This window comes from Solanum tuberosum, unplaced genomic scaffold (assembly GCF_000226075.1).
Source record: "Solanum tuberosum cultivar DM 1-3 516 R44 unplaced genomic scaffold, SolTub_3.0 scf00227, whole genome shotgun sequence".
In the NCBI taxonomy this organism is placed as follows: Eukaryota; Viridiplantae; Streptophyta; class Magnoliopsida; order Solanales; family Solanaceae; genus Solanum; species Solanum tuberosum.
Genome location: NW_006239150.1, coordinates 493,255 through 498,762, shown reverse-complemented (window position 1 = coordinate 498,762; position 5,508 = coordinate 493,255). Strand labels below are relative to the sequence as shown.

The following is a 5,508-nucleotide window of genomic DNA, read 5'->3' as shown; positions in this document are numbered from 1 at the left end:
TGAAGTTTGGTGATGCCTTAGTATCCTGGAAGTCCAAGAAACAGGAGACAGTAGCAAGGAGCTCTGCAGAGGCTGAGTTCAGAGCCATGGCATCTACAGTTGCTGAAATAACCTGGCTGGAAGGGTTATACAAAGAGCTAGGAGTTAACATTAAGCAGCCTGTACATTTGTTTTGTGATAGCAAAGCTGCAATCCAAATTGCTGCTAATCCAATATTTCATGAAAGAACTAAACACATTGATATTGACTGTCATTTTGTAAGAGAAAAAATTGTTCAAGTGCTGGTTCAAACACTGCATGTATCGACAAAAGAACAACTAGCTGATCTTCTCACTAAGGGCTTGGAAAGACTGCCACATGAATACTTAGTTTCCAAGCTGGGATTGAAGAACCCGTTTCAACCATCAGCTTGAGGAGGGGTGTTGGTTAGATTTATGACAGCTAGGATTAGAGCAGTTCACAAGATAATTATTCTAGAATCAGTTAGAAGGTTAGAAAGTTGTTAAAGTTAGTTAGCACAATAACTTTCCTTTATAAAGACATAGCATTGTAAAGATATTTTTAGATGCTTTCAGCTTAATGAGAATGAGTTCTCTTTCTTATATAATTCTCTCGGTATCTTCTTCTTCCTGATCCTTTTGCATCTTCTAGATGGTGATTACTCCATAAGTTTACAAATACACCCTCGATCTTGTAACACGAGTGAAATACATCCCTAAATAATTCTCGCCAAATTTAGGAGTATTTTCAATACTTCTCTCAACTTTTTATTAAGAGTCCTGCTACAAGAGTTTAAAACTACTTATTAAGTCATGTGGCAGATCAAGGGTGTATATAAGTTTAGTTAGTGAAGTGGAGCTAAGGTTATCAACAGTTAGAAGGCGAAACTAGTAATTTGCACCAAGTTCAACTGTTTTAATACCTCTCTATTTTAAATTATAAACTAATTAGCCAGGCTATCAGTAGGGGATCGATATTATCTTTATCCTCTGACCCTTAATTACCTAAAAGTAATTTTAAGTTGAGAATTATGTTAATTCTATCCTAGCATAGAATAGATATGTAACAAATTTATGTGGTAAAAAGGTTGTTGAAAACATATGATTTCTTTGGCATGGTTATTTTATCAAACGGGAAGAAAAAGATTTTTAATCCCTAAAATCGATAATTAGCGAGATAAAATAATTTTAAATCATTTTTTACTATACGAAAAGAGTAAAGGGGATGTTATGCTTGAAAACACGGTAAAATTTACATATTACATCGGATGATTTACATCAAAGCAATTAACGTAAGATATGTCTTCGTTTCATATACTTCTATCACTTCTTAACTATAGTTAAGTATTAATGCATATTCTTAATTCATTAAACCAGTTGAATATAGTAAATTGAATTAATTTGTATAAACATTTGATGTGAATAAGTTTGTTTCTCAACGATTGAAAAGTAAAAGTAAGAATAAATATACCAATCTAATTAAGTGCAAGTATGTGCTTTTTGTATACATGTTTATACTTAACTACTATGGTCAAGTGATGTGTACGGTAAGCTGACCTTCCGTCCAAGATAAGTCATTCTATTTGGAAAAGAATTACTCAAACATGACATAAATTTTATTACACTTTGTAAAAAATATATTCATTAAACAATTTCGTCAAAATGTAATTCCCATATTATATTTACACATTATGTTTCAATATAAATCGTTCACGAACCAAATTACTATGACACAGAAAAATAATTTTGAAATATAATGCGTATGATTTCTTGATACTATATTTGGTTGGGTATTTTTTCCCATATATAAGAAGACTTGAAATTAATTTTATTATAATTTTAATGCTATTTCTATGCCACATTTAAAGTGGGATGACAATCTCTGATCAATTGGCTATGTCACTAAATAATGTCGTACGATTTACTCATCGTATCATGATTTCAGCACTAACAACAAAGTATAATCTCATATTTTTTAAAGATATCCCACATGATATATTAAGACCACAAGCAGAGATAGAGTCAGAAACTCAGAACATTATGATTCAATATCACGAACCAAACGACTATGACGAAGAAAAATAATCCTCAAATATAATGCATATGATTTCTTGATACTATATTTGGTTGGGGTTTTTTTCGGTTTATAAGAAGACTTGAAATTTGTTTTACTATAATTTTAATGTTATTTCTATGCTACATTCAATGTGGGATGACAATATCTGATCAATTGGCTAGGTCACTAAATAATGTCGTACGATTTACTCCTCGTCCCACATTTCTTTAAAGAAGATATCCCACATGATATATTAAGACCACAAGTAGAGATGGAGTCAGAAACTCAGAATATTAAATTTGGGGATTCTGAATTCTAACCATTTAAATTATTGAGTTTTAAATTAATAATTTTATATATTAAATAAAAAAATTTAAAAAATATAATATTTTAATCAAAATTATGGAATTTAATCAAACCCATAAATTATTTTCTAAATATTATCTATTTAAGACTACTATTTTAAAAATAATAATTATAACCACCACATAGAAATTAAAAAATAAGAGAGAGAGAAGAAGAAGAAGAAGATGAAGGAAAAGGTAAGATGAACCTTCGCTGCAAGCACACATAATGACCGAATTAGTTTTTCGCTTTGACATAGGATTCGGCTTCCCTCCATTATTTATTTCCTTCATTTTGTCAAGTGCACGTCTAGATGAAAGACATATGTCTTATTTAAAGTTTAAAGGTCAATATTATATTATATTAACAAACATTATAATCATAGTTAAGTCAACTAATTTTAGAAAACTACTCTCCAAATTTGATAAGAATTACAATATATTTCATATAAAATTTTGATATTTATTAATATCACTAATTTCATCTTATATATATATATATATATAAGAACAAATTAATGATATTAATAAATATCAAATTTTGTATGGAATATATTGTAATTCTTACTAAATTTAGAGATTAATTTTCTAAAATTAGTTGACTTAACTGTGGTTATGATAGCTGTTAATAGGCGGAATGACTTGGGAGACCCTTGTACTTGACAAGTCACCTGCACCCTTTTACTCACGGTTTTGTCAATTGAACACTTAAAGTTATTAAAACACAATATTTTAAACCCCTTTGAACATGTGTGTCTCCCAATCGCACTGATGTGGATAACACCTCACTATCCACATCAGAAATATATCGCCACATCATTATTTTTTATTACAAATAATATTTTTTTTAAAGAGATCTCAAACTAATCTCCAAAATCCTTTCTTTCCATTTTTCCTTCTTTTCCCATATTTTTCATCTATTTTGCTACTAGTCATTCATTTTTTTCTTTTCTAGTGATTTTTTTATGTTGAAGAGGAATTAGAGATAATCAAAGCTTTGTTATGTTTTTTATTATAAATTTTGCTATTTTAATGGTGGTGAGAAATAAAGTGACTAAAATGGAGGATGATAGAAAAAAGAGAAGGAGACCAAAAATGGGTCATTATAGAAAACTCTTCAAAAATGCTCTCAATAAAATTGCCTTATATTTAGAAAGAATCTCAAACATATGTTTTTCAAAAACCTATCTAAAATTCGCATCTATTTCACAATTTAGAACCTCTTTTCCCCCCTCTCTTTTACCCAAATCTAAATAAATATCATTTTCCCAATCATTATAGAACTCTCAAATGATAGGTAGCATATGAGAAGAGAAAGAGGAAGAATTGTGTGTAACAGTATTGAAAGAAATTGAAGAAGATGTGTGTGGTGATGGTGGGGGTTGGGTGAAATTATAAGGAGGAAGAAGAAGAAAGTACAACATATTGGGAATGAGGTTTTTTTCAATTGTTATATTTTTCTTTCAATTTTTTTTTAAAATTTAAATAATTGTCTTCACTTGCTTTTAAACGCGTGTAACCACTCTCTTGATCTGATTCAGCAAAAAACACCACATAAGCTGCTTAGTCAATGGTCAAATGGGTTTAAAATAGTGTGTTTTAATAGCTTTAAGTGTTCAGTTGGCAAAGTCGTGAGTAGAAGAGTCCAGGTGACAAATGGAGTCAAGTACAAGGGTCTTCCAGATTATTCTGCCGTTGTTAATATAATATAATCTTGACCTTTAAATTGTAAATAGAACATATATCTCTCATCTACACGTGCACTTGACGAAATGAAGGAAAAGGATAATAGAGGGGAGTCAGATCCTAGCAAGATATAGTTGGCTAAATTTATATATTTATTGGTAAAATTTTCAGTCCTTTTATTAATTGAAAAGAACATACAACTCACTTGGGCCTATTGCCCAGGTCCAGCTACTAGACAAAAATGAAAAAAATAAAAAACAAACTAAAAAGCCTAGTTTCCTAATACATTTTCCTTTAGACAAGGTTTTTCTAAACGCCGCTTCTTCCTCATGTGACCAACAAACCTCCACATCTAAATTACGTTTCTCCTGCTATGATCTAACAAATCTTTCCATCTTCTCCTAAAGTGAGAAATCAATTTGTAAGATTTGCCTCTTGTTCCTTCGTTGCTCATTTATCAATAATAAGTAATTGTCTTTCTGTCTGTTGCGCAGTTCTCCTCCTTGATTGAATCTAACTCGTTCGGGGCGCAATTGTGTTCTCTGATACGCTGGCTTGTGCTTGTGATATTTTGTTTGTGGATCTTCTCTGCTAGGGGCGGGCTTCTTTACTGTGTGAGTCACATTTCTTTCTTCTTTTTCCAACTCCATCTTCAAACTACTGATTTCTTTGTCTTCTTTTTGTATATGATGCTTGACCAACTTGCAAGGTTTACTCTGGTCCATCATCTTCCTGTTTTACTCCGATCCAAGAAACAAGACTATCTTGCATTTCATACTTGTAATATTTACTAGATTTGATGTACATCTTGTAAATGTAAAACATCTATGTTGTATCCTTTCATCCCCCCTTATCCCTCCTTGATGATATTCGTAGATATGGGCTCTGTATCTTATCACTATTTAATATCCTTCTTCCCTTTGATTCTAGGCTCGCAAATCCTGTATATATGCAATTTTCATACTCTATTGCCTGATTTGTTATATAGTCCGCAAGTTGATTTCCTTACCTCATAACATGTTGGACTATGTGTTGTATGTTTACCAAATTTGTCTTGATTTCCTCTATCATGTCTCTGATTATCCATGGTGATTCCCATTGTCCCCCTAGTACTTTATAAAATAGCATAGAATCTGTTTGAATGATGATCTTGTTATAAAGTGTTTGCTTACAGTGTTTACTTACTTCTAGTATAGCTTTAGCTTCTGCCACTGTATTTGTAGTGTTGTTTATGCTAGCCCATTCTGCATGAATTAAGTCCCCTTTCTCATCCCTTAAACAAAATGCATAAGAACTTAAACCTGGGTTACCTCTTGACGCTCCATCAGTGTTATACTTTATCCATCTTTCTAAGGGAAATTCCTATTTTATCTGAGTGACCTTCACACTTGGACAGTACCCCTCCAGTTGTTTTAACATTATT

General features: G+C 31.4%; 1 long non-coding RNA gene across 1 annotated transcript; it reads left to right on the top strand.

Annotated features, from left to right (window-relative positions):
- The first annotated feature begins 4,327 nt into the window (after positions 1–4,327).
- LOC102583439 (uncharacterized) lies at positions 4,328–5,047 on the top strand. Its single transcript, XR_368048.2, has 2 exons — positions 4,328–4,491; positions 4,580–5,047. It is a non-coding gene; the product is annotated as an uncharacterized lncRNA (long non-coding RNA).
- The last annotated feature ends 461 nt before the right edge of the window (positions 5,048–5,508 follow it).